This window comes from Rhynchophorus ferrugineus, unplaced genomic scaffold (genome assembly GCF_030347505.1).
Source record: "Rhynchophorus ferrugineus isolate W39M unplaced genomic scaffold, kcgeb_rfMv2 rfM602, whole genome shotgun sequence".
Taxonomy (NCBI): domain Eukaryota; kingdom Metazoa; phylum Arthropoda; class Insecta; order Coleoptera; family Curculionidae; genus Rhynchophorus; species Rhynchophorus ferrugineus.
In genome coordinates, this window is record NW_027473179.1 from 22,501 (window position 1) to 42,404 (window position 19,904).

Below are 19,904 nucleotides of genomic sequence, written 5' to 3' on the forward strand. Positions count from 1 at the left end.
CTCGTACGCTACGAGCGCCAGCTATCCTGAGGGAAACTTCGGAGGGAACCAGCTACTAGATGGTTCGATTAGTCTTTCGCCCCTATACCCAGTTCCGACGATCGATTTGCACGTCAGAATCGCTACGGACCTCCATCAGGGTTTCCCCTGACTTCGTCCTGACCAGGCATAGTTCACCATCTTTCGGGTCCCAGCGTGTACGCTCTTGGTGCGCCTCTTCTCGCGATGAGAACGAGACGCCCCGGGAATGCGAAGCGGCCACTTTTAAGGGTAAACCGCCCATCTTCCCTGAGTTCGTGCGAGACGAACTTTCACTTTCATTACGCCTTTAGGTTTAGTGATTCCCAATGACTCGCGCACATGCTAGACTCCTTGGTCCGTGTTTCAAGACGGGTCCTGAAAGTACCCAAAGCTATAGCGTCGCCGATCGGTCTAGGTCTGTTCGAGAACCTCGTCGCCAACAGTCATCAGAGGTCGGAAACGGCACCGGGTCCGATTACCGACGTGCATCTGACGCGCTTGCGACGAGCCGAACGCTAACGAGTAGCGGCCTTAAACCATTCGGTATACCGTCGAGCGAGTCGACCGCGAACACGAGGGTCCGTAAACGAAAACGGCGCGAACCGCAGTCTACGGTCTCCACCTCGAGCCTTAAGCCGACGCCCAACGGATCGCGACGTCCTACAAGGAGAAAAGTGCACGCGTTCGTCGCCGGATCGACGTACGAAAGGCGCGCGCAACGCCGAAACGTCACGTGTCACGCGATCGCACGCCGCCTACTACGAGCCGCGAATGAATTTCTCCCTTCGACCTTTCGGGTTTCTCAGGTTTACCCCTAAACGGTTTCACGTACTCTTGAACTCTCTCTTCAAAGTGCTTTTCAACTTTCCCTCACGGTACTTGTTCGCTATCGGTCTCGTGGTTATATTTAGCCTTAGATGGAGTTTACCACCCGCTTAGGGCTGCACTCTCAAGCAACCCGACTCTAAGGAGAGATCCTCTCGCCGTCAGTCACGGTCGCTACGGGCCTGGCACCCTCTATGGGCTGTTGCCCCGTTCAAGATGGACTTGGACGCGCGACGTAACGTCGAGATAATGGACCCTCCCGAACACCACATTTCCCGGCGCCCGATGTCGGTCGCGGGATTCGGTGCTGGGCTAATCCCTGTTCGCTCGCAGCTACTAAGGGAATCCTAGTTAGCTTCTTTTCCTCCGCTTAGTAATATGCTTAAATTCAGCGGGTAGTCTCACCTGCTCTGAGGTCGCTAGTTTAATATGCGTGGCGCTCGTAATCATCATAATAATGAAGATTAGGAGCCAATACGAAATATAAAAGTTTAGAATGGAAAAGACGCGCCGTCGAAAAACGGTGTTTTCTCCCTCGTATTCGAGAGACAACGCACCTACGATCCGACGTCGATTAAAAACTAATTTTATCGGATACGACGATCGTATTAATGGTGCGCGCTACGTTTATCACAAAAACGTGCGAACGACCGTTTTAAACACGTCTCATCCCTTTCATATTCGTACGACCCGTACGAGAGAGTTAGGTCACACGTACGGGTCCGCTGTCACGTTTTAGAACGTCGCGATCGAATCGCGCTTATACGCTCAGCACGCTCAGACATTTCTCGTCGATCGCGAAGATCAAAGAAAATCCGAGCAGTCTTGAAATGAGATACGACCCTCAGCCAGGAGTGGTCCGGGTATGAGATCCCAGGACCGCAATGTGCGTTCGAAATGTCGATGTTCATGTGTCCTGCAGTTCACAAGTTGACGCGCAATTAGCTGCGTTCTTCATCGACCCACGAGCCAAGTGATCCACCGTTTAGGGTAATCTTTTTTTAAGTTAGGTTTTAAACGCATATCGAAACGTTTCTATTATAAGACGACGACGACGACGACGACGCGCGCTCACGTCATAGACAGCGCTTGCGCCCCTTTCGCAGCCGCCGTCGACTTTAAAACGCTCTTACGGTTTATTTTCGTCTTCTCCACTACACACAACGAGAGGAGCGGAGACAGACTACTCGAAATGGTGACGTTCGTTGTAAATTTTCGTCGTCTCACCTCGTACGACAACAAAAGAGCATACGCTGATCATAGTTTGGCAATATTTTCGTAAACTAAATCTCACCCTTTTGGAATGAAACAAACGAAGGGTGATAAGATTTTCGTAAACTAATCACATTACCGATCATCGTATATGTTCGTCGATATGAGGATCGAAACGTCGATTAGAAATATAATTGGCAAAATCGTTTTATTTTGCGCTCGATTTGTCCATTTATAACGAAATCCGTCGTAGGCCGACGATTATTACTCGTCGTCCTATATAACAACATCTTCATCGTATATATCTCCGCTTTCGGGCGTACATCTTTTAAAACCATATATTATAGGTACCCGAAAACAGCTACGTTGACGACGTCGAAATTCGATCGGAACTTCCGAACTTCGTAGATGGCTCTTTAACGTTCGACAATGATTTTTACAGACTTGTACGTTTACCTATTATATATATATAGGCATAACAACACACTGTAATGATCCTTCCGCAGGTTCACCTACGGAAACCTTGTTACGACTTTTACTTCCTCTAAATGATCAAGTTTGGTCATCTTTTCCTACACATCGACGACGCCGAAACGCCATCGCGTGTCGATCCGAAGACCTCACTAAATCATTCAATCGGTAGTAGCGACGGGCGGTGTGTACAAAGGGCAGGGACGTAATCAACGCGAGCTTATGACTCGCGCTTACTGGGAATTCCTCGTTCATGGGGAACAATTGCAAGCCCCAATCCCTAGCACGAAGGAGGTTCAGCGGGTTACCCGGGCCGCTCGGCCAGGGAAGACACGCTGATTCCTTCAGTGTAGCGCGCGTGCGGCCCAGAACATCTAAGGGCATCACAGACCTGTTATTGCTCAATCTCGTGCGGCTAGAAGCCGCCTGTCCCTCTAAGAAGAATAGTTTGTACGCCGACAGTAAAAACCGCGCACGAACCGCGAAACCCGAAAGCAACGCGGCCGGCGGGCCTTTAGGATGTCAAAAAGCGCCTAGTTAGCAGGCTAGAGTCTCGTTCGTTATCGGAATTAACCAGACAAATCGCTCCACCAACTAAGAACGGCCATGCACCACCACCCACCGAATCAAGAAAGAGCTCTCAATCTGTCAATCCTTCCGGTGTCCGGGCCTGGTGAGGTTTCCCGTGTTGAGTCAAATTAAGCCGCAGGCTCCACTCCTGGTGGTGCCCTTCCGTCAATTCCTTTAAGTTTCAGCTTTGCAACCATACTTCCCCCGGAACCCAAAAGCTTTGGTTTCCCGGAAGCTGCCCGTCGAGTCATATTAGGGAACGTCGACGGATCGCTAGCTGGCATCGTTTAAGGTTAGAACTAGGGCGGTATCTGATCGCCTTCGAACCTCTAACTTTCGTTCTTGATCAATGAAAGCGTTTTTGGCAAATGCTTTCGCTTCTGTTCGTCTTGCGACGATCCAAGAATTTCACCTCTAACGTCGCAATACGAATGCCCCCATCCGTTCCTATTAATCATTACCTCGGGGTTCCGAAAACCAACAAAATAGAACCGAGGTCCTATTCCATTATTCCATGCATACAGTATTCAGGCGAAATTTTAGCCTGCTTTGAGCACTCTAATTTGTTCAAAGTAAACGTGCCGGCCCACCTCGACACTCAGTAAAGAGCACCGCGGCAGGATTGAGTTGGGCCGTCGTAACCACGACGCGCACAACACGCACGCCGAAACGCACGCGCGACGGCGACGCGACACGACTAAGCCCACCGGCAGGACGTCTCGCGAAAAACACGCCAGTTAACACCGCGAACGATGAACCGGCGGCGCGAGACACAAATTCGACTACGAGCTTTTTAACCGCAACAACTTTAATATACGCTATTGGAGCTGGAATTACCGCGGCTGCTGGCACCAGACTGGCCCTCCAATTGATCCTCGTTAAAGGGTTTAGAGTGTACTCATTCCGATTACGGGGCCTCGGATGAGTCCCGTATCGTTATTTTTCGTCACTACCTCCCCGTGCCGGGAGTGGGTAATTTGCGCGCCTGCTGCCTTCCTTGGATGTGGTAGCCGTTTCTCAGGCTCCCTCTCCGGAATCGAACCCTGATTCCCCGTTACCCGTTACGACCATGGTAGGCGCAGAACCTACCATCGACAGTTGATAAGGCAGACATTTGAAAGATGTGTCGCCGGTGCGAGACCGTGCGATCAGCTTAAAGTTATTCAGAGTCACCAAGTTGTACGATGACGAGCGCGAACCCGAAACCGATTGGTTTTGATCTAATAAAAGCACTCCTTCCATCTCTGGTCGGAGCTCTGTTTGCATGTATTAGCTCTAGAATTACCACAGTTATCCAAGTAATTGTGGGTACGATCTAAGGAACCATAACTGATTTAATGAGCCTTTCGCGGTTTCACCTTAATTCGGTATGTACTGAGACATGCATGGCTTAATCTTTGAGACAAGCATATGACTACTGGCAGGATCAACCAGGGAACTGTTCTTATTATTTTATCGACACGAAGCAGATAAAACAAATACAGACACAGTTTATTTTATAAGTTTGACTTATAAAGAAACGTGTGCGTAAGACGACGATATATAATATATATCGACGACTAATAAAAAGGAGGTGCATGATAGCGCGCCTAGACGACGGAAAAACCGGTCCGAGGCGCCACGCTCTTACATTTTAATATTAGTTGTCTAATAAAACAAAACGATATCATCATCTTAGACACATCTTTTGTTTTTTTTATACACAACCGATCGACTAGGCACCCAATTATCTCGATTATCGACGACGATCGTCGACTACGTCGAAAATTGGATGCCGCAAAATATCGTTCGGCGTTTATAAGACCTCGAAAAACATTCTCTCCGAACCCTTCGCTAGATAGAAATATATAAAGCGACAAGGAAACCTCGTACGAGAAACGTTTCGTGATTTTTTATTTTATTCTCGCTCGGAGAGCAGAGAGCTATCGCAAAATGTGTTGCTGTTTTATGAACGTTCCGATGAAAAACCGATACGTCCATAAAAATAATAATTCCAATCGCATATGAATCGTGGATCATCTTCTTCTAACGAAGCCGAATGTTCCCGCCGAATTCGCGATCTCGCAGTGATACCGTCGTCGTCGTCGTACGCTTCCCGATATATCGAAAAAAACCGACCAGGAAGAACAACGAAACGACGATACAAAATCGCGAGAGCGTTACGAATATATAATAACACGACGAAATACGCTTTTTATTTAGATAAATAAAAAAATACGGTTCGGATCTTATATATTAACATATAATATGTAATACCACCTTCGCTGATCAAAAGCCACTCGGTAAAAGTGTCACAGCGCCGGTCGACCCGACCCGTCGTATCCGTCTCTCGTATCGCCCCACGTAGAAGCGCACACGATTTAAGCGCGGGTCTCTCGCCAGCTATCGGAAATGTATGGGTGTTTTAGAACAGATCGTTTATACGGACGTTGCGCAAATTTTTCGTTTTTACGTCTGCCCGTTCTCGTTATTATCGGAATGTTCCGATGAATAAACTTTAGCTTTAGACAACGTGAACTTCTAAAGCAATAATTTTAACCTCTCGTGTTAATACGTCCTCAGGCCGTTTCTAGACTGCCGATCACGTTCTTTAAAAGTCGGAAAATTCCGATCCATAAAATTATGCTAGTAGAATGTAAAGATCCTTCATAGGATGGATACTGTCACATATCGATACGGCGATCGGAGTAAAACTGTTCTCACGTATTTCAGGACATTTTAGGTTGTTACGTCGGCCCGTTCGTTATTATCGGTATATACCTATGAATAAATGTTTTGCTTGTAGAACGTAAGATTCCAAAAGAATGATTCGCCGAAACGATGGTGCACCCTTACGATCGGATATTTGCCGCTTATTGGCCATTTTCTATAATTCATCCGTTAGATATCGTTTATCGACTACGGATAAGGTTTTCCGATATCAGAATGTTCCTAAGGATGATTCGAAAGTGATTTGAACGAAGAATTTGATAGAATGAATCCTTTATTTATCCATTGAGTACAGGGTACGGAGTGTCTGCGGGGTCAGCTAATATATTATATTTCTCTCTCGACGTAATGGTAACTCGAAGTCCGAACCGCGCTCATGAAGCTCGGTTTCAATCCAATCCATGTTGGTCGGTTCCTCGAGAGGAACGCCGTATCTTCGCGGTCGACCGCCTAATGAATCAGGTGGTAAAAGTCCAAGCCCAGCGCGGCAACGGCAGGCGCGTTCAACGTTTTAACTGCCAATTCTACGGTCATTCATCGGCCAACTGTAAAGCCACTCCGGCCTACGTCAAGTCCCAAAGACAGAAATTCCCCGCCGAAATGCACCAACTGTTGAGAACCATACACCGCAAATTACTCGGGATGCAAGTGCCGACCTACTCCAAAAACAACCAAACCCAAAAGACCAATTCCTCCCCCCACTCATGTACGGGGAACTCAAGATAACAGTCGTCTGGCTGGTCTGGATTCCACTAGAACACGAACCCGATCTCCATTGGCGAAATACTCTTCGGAACATATTCAGATGACCAAGGAGATTTTCAGGCCATTTTCAACGCCATCAACCACACAGCTATTGGAAGAATTACTATCGGCCGGGATAATAGATGAGTTGGAACTTGGGCTTATTGCTCCAAGCGAACCAACTCACTACTCCTCCAATCGACCGACAATAATTGACTTTTTTATCTATCAAAATTCGAATCAAGCCTCTGACCTGCAAGTACTCCAAGATATCGATTCTGACCACAGGCCTATCCTCCTCACCCACCATCAGCGATTTTCCACTGAGTTCCACTGTCCCCAAGCAAGGTCAACCTAGTAAACGAAAAAAAAAGTATCTTCTCTTTGACGATCCTCATTATATTAGGACGATAGTTCCATTCTAAATTCTTGATTAATTACAGTTCCTATTTGTTCATTTCGAGACGTTCCCGTGATTAATACTTATCGTGTAGAAATTAGCCACAATCCACAATTAGCCACAGTTAGGAAAAATAAATTAATTATCATATAGTCATAAACGTAATAAAAATGAATACACATATTTTCGAAGTCACTCCAGAAATACTTTACCTTATTTTTAAATAACAATCTCGGGCCGTACCATTTTTACAAAACTTATTCTATATACTTACTATATAACAGATTATAATGATATAATATAATTCAATACAATAACTACAATATATATATATATATCTGAAAATTCTGTTTTTATAAAATGTCAGCTACTGTTTAACATTTCATTTTTTAAAATGTATATCCAATTGTGGTTCTGAAAAGAACCGATTTTGCAGGTAAGTAGTATATTGAAACACACATAGGTATGTGAATTAATTTACTTAGAACTGGTATATTTGGTGACTGCTTTGGTACCTTCGCTAACGGCGTGCTTAGCCAACTCACCGGGTAACAATAACCTAACGGCGGTTTGGATTTCTCTGCTCGTGATCGTTGATCTCTTATTGTAATGGGCGAGACGCGACGCTTCGGCGGCTATCCTTTCGAATATATCGTTCACGAAAGAATTCATGATCGACATGGCCTTGCTGGAGATACCCGTATCGGGATGAACCTGCTTTAAAACTTTGTATATGTAAATCGCATAGCTTTCCTTCCTCCTGCGCTTCTTTTTCTTGTCGCTCTTAGAGATATTTTTCTGGGCTTTTCCGGCTTTCTTGGCCGCCTTACCGCTTGTCTTCGGTGGCATTTCGAAATAAAAATCCCGACGTCTCACGTACCTCAAAGAGTACTTAACTAAAAAAATGCCTTTAATTCTAGAACTTATAACATTCGAAGGAACACTTCTAAGCCCCGCCCATAGCCCGAGTTAGAGTCTGATTGGTCGCGTATGATATAACGAGTTTGGCTCGCGGACAAAATTCCAGGCCGATCTGTAAGAAATTTCCAGTACCGTTTTTGATTTAAAGGTGAGCAGTATCTAACAACGATCGAGATTAACATGTCCGGACGTGGTAAAGGCGGAAAAGTGAAGGGAAAGGCGAAGTCTCGTTCCAATCGTGCGGGATTACAATTTCCTGTCGGTCGTATTCACCGACTTCTAAGGAAAGGAAATTATGCCGAACGCGTAGGGGCCGGTGCTCCCGTTTACTTAGCTGCCGTAATGGAATATCTGGCGGCCGAAGTTCTCGAGTTGGCGGGTAACGCCGCTAGAGACAACAAGAAAACAAGGATTATCCCTAGGCATTTACAATTGGCCATCAGAAACGACGAGGAATTGAATAAACTGTTATCTGGCGTTACTATTGCCCAGGGCGGCGTCTTGCCTAACATTCAAGCAGTATTATTGCCTAAAAAGACAGACAGCAAAACCAAATAGATAACGCAAACCGTTTAAAGTTTTGCATACGCCCTTTAATATCGGTCCTTTTCAGGGCCAACAAAATCGTATAAAAAAGAAGTTAGAATACGCGTTCTTATTAAAGAATAAATATTAACTAGAAAATTTATAAATAATCTGATCTGTACTGAATATTCCTTTATTACTGTTTTAGAGTATCGATCGATCGGTTCCCTAATTAGTTACGGCTCTATCTAGAAAATAATCATTTAAGTAATAATAAGATAATAAATAAATTATATAAATATTCTTTCTTTTATAAAGTTATATTGTGGTTCTGAAAAGAACCGTTTTTTTTCTATTAAAAAAATACGGTCTTGGACGAACGTATTTTTTAGGGAAGTCGTAGCACGTCCAGGAGTGTCGGGATATTTGTAATTTTCAACTCCGTGTCTTCTTGATCTGACGATGAAATGTGTCGCCTGTTTAATATATCGTCATACGTAGTAGAAATAGTTTTATTTCTTTTTCTTTGGTGATACTGGTTTTTTAGTTTTCGCACCTTCACCAGCGGCAACACGAACAGTTGAGGTCGTCGTCTTAGCACTTTTCGGTTTAGGCGCCTTGGGCTTTTTCGTAGGTCCGGCTTTATTAGATTTTTTCGCTTTGGAAGGCGATTTCGGGGATCTTGCGGCCGTGTTGCTTTTTGCTGCTTTCGAAGATGAACTATTAGCGGCGGCATTGGAAGCGGACGTAGTCGTGGCGGCGGTAGATTTCTTTCCTGTTTTCTTTTCGACGGCTTTTTTGGCAGAAGCTTTTTTCTCGGCCAAAGTTGCAGATTCACCTTTCTTACTTTTAGCTGTGGTTTTCTTAGTTGAGGCGGAGGCGGCGGTCGTCTTTTTTTCCGTTTTCTCTGAGGTTTTTTTGGCAGACGCTTTTTTACCACCGGCTGTCGTAGCTGTCGCGGCACCTCCTACTGGTTTTCGTTTATTTTTCTGTCCGGTTTTGGCAGTGGCCGTTTTTCTTTTCTTCGTACCTGCGGCTGTCGTACCTCCTGCTTTACGTGCCGAAGCCGCTAATTTAAATGATCCGGAAGCTCCTTTGCCCTTCGTTTGTACCAAAACACCCGAAGCGATCCACGTCTTTATATATTTCTTTATAAAGGGCGATAATTTGTCAGCATCCACTTTGTAATTGGCCGCTATGTATTTTTTAATAGCTCTGAAGGAAGTTCCGCCTTTCTCTTTCAATCCTTTAATTGCACTCGTTACCATATCAGCGATCGGAGGATGACTAACTTTCGATTTAGAACTCTTCGCCTTGCTCGAAGTGGATTTTTCTTTCTTCCCTCCTGCAGACGAACCTGCGCTACCGGCTGTAGCTGATGCGGCTCCCGTAGCCGACACCGAAGATGAATTCGACCCGGCCGGTGTGCCTGTTGACGATGCGTTAACAACGGCGGCGGAATTTCCTCCACTCCCTTGATTCGACGAAGGAGAAACCGCTTGTCCGCTAATATCGACGTCCGACATTCTGATATAATTTCTTAATTTTCTTATAAGAACGTTCTAATCACGATTCGTTTGACAAAGTTACGTACGTGCGTATGCTTCTCGTTCGCGTATTTTAACTGTCTGGCGGTCGCTCTCATTTAATGCGTACCCTATATGATATGAGCCGAACGGAGGACTGAACGGTCGAGCGCGAACGACGTTCCATATTCCGGCTTCGTCGAAACGTTCATCGAGCTTGGAACCGTTTACTTATTTCTCATATTAAATACATAAATCCTTTAGAATATCATACGATTTATGTTCGAGGCGTTAAAAGATAAAACGTAGTAGAAGTAGCAAACTTTACCAATAAATTTTACGTTGACTATCGTCTTAGAAGGAAGCACAAAATCAAGCGTTGCTCTCGATTCCGTCGAAACTACCAATTTACATTCGAGTTATAGACTTTCGGTTATAACTATGAAAATATATCTTTTCAAATCTACGTCCCCCGATATATCGTCTTTTGATATAAATGCAATTCCGTACAGATCTAATGCTATTATTGGAGAAACGAGACATATTATTCCTAATTGATGCGGTACAGATTGTTCGTTGTCCAAAACGAATCTATATCGAAACGTACCGTTGTCGAATTAACTGTAAGAAAACAATGACATGAAAATTAACCGATCCTATACTAATATACTTCTTATTTAACGGTTTCTTAACACCATCCGAACTCTGGGTTACAATCGAACGTATCGGGTGAGCAACGATATCGAGACGTCTATAAGAATATCGTGTCAAACCCTTCTGTATCGATACAATGCTCATATATATTATAGTATATTTTGCTTCTTTAGTTGAAATCTGTTTTCATAAATAGTTATCTAAAGTCAATAAATACATGGAACGCGATCTCCATACATACGTGCGTAGAACTACCGTACCTTCTTTGAAATCTTAAGGATTCTCCAAGCTCATCGACGCGAAGTTTATCTCGGAGTATTTTCTCTCTAAAGGAAAACTATATTAAAGCTTCAACGAAGATTCGGTATTCGATTGTTCACCATCATTTACATTCTTGTCATTAACCTAACATTTATTATGAAATCTTATTTTAAACTTTATCTATCTTTTTATATTACGATCGTCTATTATAATGCAGTATATTTGTTACTTTACAAGTAAATCTTAGATGAAAGGAGCAGATATTTAATAAAATTTAACGTCATCTTAGTCCATTTTCGAATAATAAATTTCTTTTTTTATGCTAGTAAATTTGTGGCTCTGAAAAGAACCGTTGTTTTCTTTAGTTGAATAGATACGTTGTTCTGTTTTAATTGGTCAGCATATATAATACTTTATTTAACCGCCAAATCCGTATAGGGTTCGTCCTTGGCGTTTGAGGGCGTATACTACATCCATGGCAGTAACGGTTTTCCTTTTGGCGTGTTCGGTATAAGTGACGGCGTCTCTGATAACGTTTTCCAAAAATACTTTTAATACACCTCTGGTTTCTTCATAAATTAGACCGGATATACGTTTAACTCCACCCCGCCTAGCCAATCTTCTGATGGCGGGTTTCGTAATACCTTGGATATTATCACGAAGCACTTTACGATGCCGCTTAGCGCCTCCTTTTCCCAAACCTTTACCACCTTTACCTCTGCCCGTCATGATTTATTCAATTTAGTATTAAAAGAAAGCAAATTTATAATCGAATTGTGCAGCGTACACCTCGAATACTACGGGTAACTATTTCAATTTCAAATCCTACCATGGGTTTTGTTGAGTTCGAATCGGGTCCCGCCCACAGATGCTAGCCGGACCAATCAGAATATCTTCACACATTATTAAAAAGGGAGATTTCTTTGACACCTTCGATCAGTTTCCAAAAGTTCGTTGGTGCTTGCGCTTGTAATTCTTCCTACACGTTTGAAGTCAGACCCGTTTAGACGATGGCTCGTACCAAGCAAACTGCTCGAAAATCAACCGGAGGTAAGGCTCCCAGAAAACAATTGGCTACTAAAGCAGCCAGGAAAAGCGCTCCCGCTACCGGTGGTGTTAAAAAACCGCATCGTTACAGACCCGGTACGGTCGCTCTAAGAGAAATCCGACGCTATCAGAAGAGTACCGAATTATTGATTAGGAAATTGCCTTTCCAACGATTGGTTCGCGAAATCGCTCAGGATTTCAAGACCGATTTACGTTTCCAAAGTTCGGCAGTGATGGCTTTGCAAGAAGCTAGCGAGGCCTATTTGGTTGGTCTCTTTGAAGACACCAATTTGTGTGCGATCCATGCTAAACGAGTAACTATCATGCCTAAGGACATTCAATTAGCCAGACGCATTAGAGGCGAACGTGCATAAATGCTACGGCTGTCCTATATTAAGGTCGTTTTTTGTATTTATATGAAAAAAAAAGGTTCTTCTCAGAACCACCAACTTCTATTAGAAAAAAGAGACATTGATATTTTTTCCGTTTATATGACGCTTTAGTTATAATATTTGTGAATTGAATTTAGAATATTATGCTCACAAATATATTGTGAATATTGAGGAATCCTTAGTAATAAGGTGTGAACACCTGCTGGATTGACTTGAAGTTTATATCACGATAAGAAAGGGGTATCACATATACTGTTATTATGTTACCGTAAAGGAATGAATATATAAAATAAAATATTTTTTTCTGGATATTTTAACATTTTTATGAACGATTACTATATTTTAATTTATTTGACTTCGTATATATCCTATCTTCTTAACAATAGTTTATTTCTTTTTTTCTTCTTTAAACATTTTGGGGCTCTGAAAAGAGCCGTTTTCCACCCTTCATATTATTATGATCACCTTCAAAATAATATATTTCGTTTACTTAGAACTGGTATATTTAGTGACAGCTTTGGTACCTTCGCTAACGGCATGCTTAGCCAATTCACCGGGTAACAATAACCTAACGGCGGTTTGGATTTCTCTGCTCGTGATGGTCGATCTTTTATTGTAATGGGCGAGGCGCGACGCTTCGGCGGCTATCCTTTCGAATATATCGTTCACGAAAGAATTCATAATCGACATGGCCTTGCTGGAAATACCCGTATCGGGATGAACCTGCTTTAAAACTTTGTATATGTAAATCGCGTAGCTTTCCTTCCTCCTACGCTTTTTTTTCTTATCGCTCTTAGAAATGTTTTTCTGGGCTTTTCCAGCCTTTTTTGCCGCTTTACCGCTTGTCTTCGGTGGCATTTTAAACGAATGAGATTCGCGACCTACCCATACAGCAAAAGATAAAAGACTAAACCGAAATATACCTATAGTCGTTTAATTATTTGATAAATGACGCTACACTTCTAAGCTCCGCCCATTCTTGGCGTTATGTCGTAGAAAGCTCTGATTGGTCGAGTAGGAAACGTACTAGTGTTTTGAGAAGTTGCCGAATAAAAGCTATTCGCTGGACAGTTCACTGCCAGTTGTTCATTCGTTGTCGAAAGGACGTGAGCGTTGTCGCCATTAGTTTTTCGGTTATTTTTAGTTTAAAAAAGTTAGCAATACAATGTCTGGACGTGGTAAGGGTGGAAAAGTGAAGGGAAAGGCGAAATCTCGTTCCAACCGAGCGGGATTACAATTTCCTGTTGGCCGTATTCACCGGCTTTTAAGGAAAGGAAATTATGCCGAACGCGTAGGGGCCGGTGCTCCCGTCTACTTAGCTGCCGTAATGGAATATTTGGCGGCCGAAGTTCTCGAGTTGGCAGGTAACGCCGCTAGAGACAACAAGAAAACAAGGATTATCCCTAGGCATTTACAATTGGCCATCAGAAATGACGAAGAACTGAACAAACTCCTCTCCGGTGTTACTATAGCCCAGGGCGGCGTTCTACCAAACATCCAGGCCGTATTGTTACCGAAAAAAACAGATAGTAAAACCAAATAAGTTACATGAGCCTTAGGGTTTTTGTGTCGTACAAAAACCTTTTAACTATCGGTCCTTTTCAGGACCACCAAAATAATAAAACAAAAAAAGAACTTAAAATTAAAACTCATATTATGACTTGCACTTACTAATTATTTAAAATATTCTAATAAACAGTTTAAGTACTTTAAAGATTGTTTTTTGGGTGTGTAAGATAAATTAAGAGACATTCCAATACCAATAATTATCGTTTTATTAAACAACAATTAAGTCGAAATAATATGAAGGATTTATTTCTAGCGGTTCTCCTTTAGTAAAATCGAACCGTATTATAACATCGCGCCTTGTATATAATCTATGTAATTAACGATGAATTTAAGGGGCGGTCTATTTATTAAGTATAGAGTTTTGGAATCCAAACCCTCAAATAATTAGGGCCAGTTATACTTAAATTATTATTTTAAATAAAATTATGATGATTGTAATGATTGAAAGATTATCCTTAAATCCTAATAGAGCTTCCGTTTTTTAAATATCGATAAATTTGTGGTTCTGAAAAGAACCGTTGTTTAATTTTTCTAAAATTAATTTTGAGGGTCACATTTCACGTTAGTTCGCGAATAAAATGTGACTTAACCTCCAAACCCGTATAATGTACGTCCTTGACGTTTCAAGGCGTATACTACATCCATTGCGGTAACGGTTTTTCTTTTGGCGTGTTCGGTATATGTAACGGCATCTCTGATGACGTTTTCCAAAAACACTTTTAAAACACCTCTGGTCTCTTCGTAAATCAGACCAGATATACGTTTTACGCCGCCTCGTCTAGCCAATCTTCTAATGGCGGGCTTCGTAATACCTTGGATATTATCACGAAGCACTTTACGATGCCGCTTGGCTCCTCCTTTTCCCAAACCTTTACCACCTTTACCTCTGCCGGTCATCTTTTATCGAACCTAATACAAAAAAAATAAATGATCTCGAATAAGTAGCGCGCTCACAACACGAGTGCTACGGACAACTGTTGTCGATTACATTCAATCAGCCCGGTTTTGTAGACTTAGGATTGAGTTCCGCCCACTGGCACAAAACGGACCAATCAGATTAGATAACATGTTATAAAAAGGACTCTCTGATTTTATGACCGAATCAGTCCGAAAGGGGTCGCCGTCGTTTGCGTTTGTTAATTTTTCTCATTACCTCTATTTTAAAAATATGGCTCGTACCAAGCAAACTGCGCGAAAATCAACAGGAGGTAAAGCTCCTAGGAAACAATTGGCTACCAAAGCGGCCAGGAAAAGCGCTCCAGCTACCGGTGGCGTTAAGAAACCACATCGCTACCGACCTGGGACGGTCGCTTTGCGGGAGATTCGTCGTTATCAAAAGAGCACCGAATTATTGATTAGGAAATTACCTTTTCAACGATTGGTTCGCGAAATCGCTCAAGATTTCAAGACCGATTTACGTTTTCAAAGTTCGGCGGTAATGGCTTTACAAGAGGCCAGCGAAGCTTATTTAGTTGGCCTTTTTGAGGATACTAATTTATGTGCGATACATGCAAAGCGAGTAACCATCATGCCCAAGGATATTCAGCTAGCCAGACGTATCAGAGGCGAACGTGCCTAAACTTTATTTTCTATCATTTATAATACTCTACTTATAGTCGTATTTTGCAACAAAAAAAAACGGTTCTTTTCAGAACCACCTAAATTTAATCAAAGAAAAAGAAGATAATTCAATTAATATTCTTTTATCGATATTTATATAAACCACTAAAAGAGTTATGGATTTTTATCTCAGAGTTATATTCGACTACATGTTAGTAATTAATAACAGTCGGTGTACTTATACGCATTGTTTTTAAAAACTAAAGAAAAAATAATGTAATCACTAATAACCAAAGAATAATAATATACTGTTGATAACAAAATTTGTATTTCAATATTGGATACTACAGCTGTATAATATATAAAATTAATTTTTTTAAGATTATTTCTTTTTTTATTTATCTAAATTGTGGCTCTGAAAAGAACCGTTTTCTCCTTTATGATATTCAAGGCTTATGGTTTACTTAGAACTGGTATATTTAGTGACGGCTTTGGTACCTTCACTAACGGCGTGCTTAGCCAATTCACCGGGCAGCAATAATCGCACGGCAGTTTGGATTTCTCTGCTTGTGATAGTAGATCTTTTATTGTAATGAGCGAGACGGGACGCTTCGGCGGCTATCCTTTCGAATATATCGTTCACGAAAGAATTCATGATCGACATGGCCTTGCTGGAGATACCCGTATCGGGATGAACTTGCTTTAAAACTTTGTAAATGTAGATCGCGTAGCTTTCCTTCCTCTTGCGTTTCTTTTTCTTGTCACTTTTGGAGATATTTTTCTGAGCCTTACCGGCCTTTTTGGCCGCCTTACCGCTTGTTTTCGGAGGCATTTCGAAATAAATATTACGATATTAAAGGAACCACGAAAAGTACTAGACTAAAACAAATTTCAGGAATCCTTAGAATTTATAGGCTCCTTAAATACACTCCTAAGCCCCGCCTATTATCTGAGTTAGCCTTTCATTGGTCGCGTACGAGATCATGCGTTCGGCTTACGAACAAAATTCGTTGCTAGTATGTTGACAGTTTTAGTACAGATTTCAACTCTAAGGCGAGCGAGTTCTAGAAGCAATCGATAGTAAAATGTCCGGACGTGGTAAAGGCGGAAAAGTGAAGGGAAAGGCGAAGTCTCGTTCTAACCGAGCGGGATTACAATTCCCTGTCGGTCGTATTCACAGACTTTTAAGGAAAGGGAATTATGCCGAACGCGTAGGGGCCGGTGCTCCCGTCTACTTAGCTGCCGTAATGGAATATCTGGCAGCCGAGGTTCTCGAATTGGCGGGTAACGCCGCTAGAGATAACAAGAAAACCAGGATTATCCCTAGGCATTTGCAATTGGCCATCAGAAACGACGAAGAATTGAACAAACTCCTATCCGGAGTTACTATAGCCCAGGGCGGCGTTCTGCCAAATATCCAAGCTGTATTGTTACCTAAAAAGACAGATAGCAAAACTAAATAAAACGAATGTAACCTATTTTATCATCAAATATCGGTCCTTTTCAGGACCACCAAGACAGCTGAAAAAGAGAATTTTATTATTTTAGCTTAAGTAGTAAAATAACAGGCATAAGTTTTAATTTTGAGAGGTTTTGTGATATACGACAGAGTTACGACGATATTTTATAGATCGCAATACTTTTGACAATACCTTTCTCTGAATCTTCGTGCATGCAGTCTCTTCTTAATGAGAGTATTGAACAATATCCATTTTATTGTATCGATATCGTATCTTTCTAATTTCTCATTCATTTCATTAATTATTTCCTAATTGTTATGATCGGATTTGCAAAGATTAGGATTTCTGTATATCGAACCGGTACATGTCAGCTGTATTTATGAGGTTATGTTATTTGTTCTTAGAATTTGATGTGATCAATTGAAAATGAGATGAAAGTTGCTTTAATTTATCGTTTCGGACCGACTATTAGTGCCGTGTCATCGTTTGGAGATTACTATGGAACATAATTGTGCGACGAGTTATGATAGACTGTCATTTATTGTTGCGACTGGATTTGGTGGTCTCCAGCTATATATGCGTTTATTATTTATAATTGTCGATCCGATTCACTACCTACTAATTCTATATTGTGAATTTTTAGTTTAATGATCATGTCCTTACTGTTGGACCAACACCCCACTTGGATGCATTGGTACGATGACTGTCTCCGTAGGAAGGCCATGCATGACAGTCAACCCATGTATTTCTTTTCATTAGGGTAGTTTATACAGTAAGTGTCTATTTATTGACTATAGGGTACCAATTAGTTACTTCGTATGGTTACCTTTAAGGTAATTGAATGATATTGTTGCTTTTAGTGAGCAACTAAATGACATTGAGAGATTTGACCGGATGTTAGTTTGAAGATGTTTATATATTCCATGCAACAATCTTTCGCTTATTCCGAGTTGCTGCGGTTATACACAGTTACTGACTTGCCCCTTGACATCCTCTCGGATGTGCACTTCCTTTGAGGATTATCCGTGATGACCTGTATTGCCTTATATAATTAGCATTTTTGAGTAAGTTTGAAATCTAGGTGAGAGTGCCGTTTATGTATGTATATGTTTGTTAATCTAGTGATTTATCATAGGTTACTTATTGTTGTTATTGCAATTTAGGTTAGATTGTTTCGAAGAGCCTTCCTTGATGTGAATATATCTCTTCCTTTGTTTCGACTGTGGGTGAATTCTGATGCTTAGCTAAGGATATTTTATATCATATTCTATTTATATCATTAATTTAGAATAGAATAGAATATAATATAATACAATTTTCAAAGATTTTTAATGATATTCTTGACAATTTTACGCTTCTCTATATTTGAAAATCCTATTCTTTGATTGTCTTGGTTCTCGCTAGATGGCGCGCGCCGCCTGATTTCTTTCTCTACTTTATGTCGTTGGATATTGTTTTCGTCTCTCATTCATTAGAATTGACGTACACGCATTGGAGGTTATGTCTTCGTTCTGTTTAAACGTTTTGTTTATTTTATTTTGTTATTGTTGTGTTTTTAGGTTTTCTTATGGATTAGACCGATCTTATGTGATTTGTCGACCTGTGACTTGTTTGTTTTACCCCCTCGCACCACTTGGAGGTTATGTCGGACACCATCTGTGTCACTAGATTGTACTTTTGTATGAATATTTCGTATTATTTCAGGGTGAATTTGACGCCGTAGATATGTTTTGATATTGTTTAACCACTTTTATTTCATTTTATTTTGTTGCTAGTCACCTTCCAATTAAGATACCAGCGGTGTATTTACATTTTTTGTATTTTTTAGGTTATCCGTGTCCAGTTCCCCTGACAGAACTGGTAGAGCCGACCGTGATCAATCTGGAAATCACATGTCCGAAGCTATCCGCATCAACCTGCGGTTCCTCTGCACTTGATGACCGAACGCCAACAGGCCAGGATTCTACCTTTGCTTAAGTACTTTCGGATATGTTGAATACTACATTTGTTTATATTAGACTTATCTGCTCGAAGTTTATTAGTTAGATGACTTATATGTTTGATTTGCAAGGTATGAGGTCTATTGAGATAGCGACCCCGTAGGACGGTGCAGTAACTTCGTGATTGTGTTTCATATTGTTCAATCATTCCTAATGCCAATCATCCTCCCATCGGAATATCAATAGTCTAGTTATGATTTTTAATGTTTTAGGTTAGGGAGTCTTGGCAGAGTTGACGGAACTGGCCGTGTCCGAGTGGTGGAATGGACAAAGCACCCTGGGACCATTGCTACTATGAGTTTGCCAATTTTCCACACTACAAGATGAGCATTATTTGTCTTTCTCTATGATTAGGACTATCGCTGAAACAGTAGTCCTAGCAAGTCCTACTCCCCAAGCGGAGAGAAGTTAGGGGGGCAGTAGGAATCTCGTTAATCCATGCACGCGCCTTCCTGATATGTTCGGGCATAGGCTGCGGTTGTCAAGGCGGTGGTAGTTAGTCCCGCCGTTTACCCGCGCTCGGCATCTCGATCCTTCTCTGAACGGATGCGAACGCGATCTGCTGAGCTGGTCTTTCCTGCGTAAGTATATGGACATTTTGAAATGTAGACTATCTGTCTATGGCTCTGGTGCTTGTTAAAACTCCGAGCTGGTCTTTCCTGCGTAAGTATCGGGGACGGTTCACGTACGGGTCTCCGAGCGCCTGTTCGGTTCCGTCGCGGCAGTATTGCGTAAAATTTTAGATAAGGACAGTGGGAATCTCGTTAATCCATGCACGCGCCTTCCTGATATGTTCGGGCATAGGCTGCGGTTGTCAAGGTGGTGGTAGTTAGTCCCGCCGTTTACCCGCGCTCGGCATCTCGATCCTTCTCTGAACGGATCCGAACGCGATCTGCTGAGCTGGTCTTTCCTGCGTAAGTATATGGACATTTTGAAATGTAGACTATCTGTCTATGGCTCTGGTGCTTGTTAAAGCTCCGAGCTGGTCTTTCCTGCGTAAGTATCGGGGACGGTTCACGTACGGGTCTCCGAGCGCC

General features: G+C 42.0%; 3 non-coding genes across 3 annotated transcripts in view; all 3 read right to left on the bottom strand.

Moving 5' to 3' along the window:
- Positions 1-1,265, bottom strand: part of LOC143206235 (large subunit ribosomal RNA) — a 4,098-nt gene extending 2,833 nt beyond the window's left edge. The window contains exon 1 of the ribosomal RNA XR_013008226.1: positions 1-1,265. This exon is cut by the window's left edge and continues 2,833 nt beyond it. This is a non-coding gene — a ribosomal RNA (large subunit ribosomal RNA).
- A 419-nt stretch (positions 1,266-1,684) lies between these two features.
- LOC143206233 (5.8S ribosomal RNA) lies at positions 1,685-1,839 on the bottom strand. The gene has a single exon (XR_013008224.1). It is a non-coding gene; the product is annotated as a 5.8S ribosomal RNA (ribosomal RNA).
- A 708-nt stretch (positions 1,840-2,547) lies between these two features.
- On the bottom strand, positions 2,548-4,536 carry LOC143206234 (small subunit ribosomal RNA). The gene has a single exon (XR_013008225.1). It is a non-coding gene; the product is annotated as a small subunit ribosomal RNA (ribosomal RNA).
- Between the last annotated feature and the right edge of the window lie 15,368 nt (positions 4,537-19,904).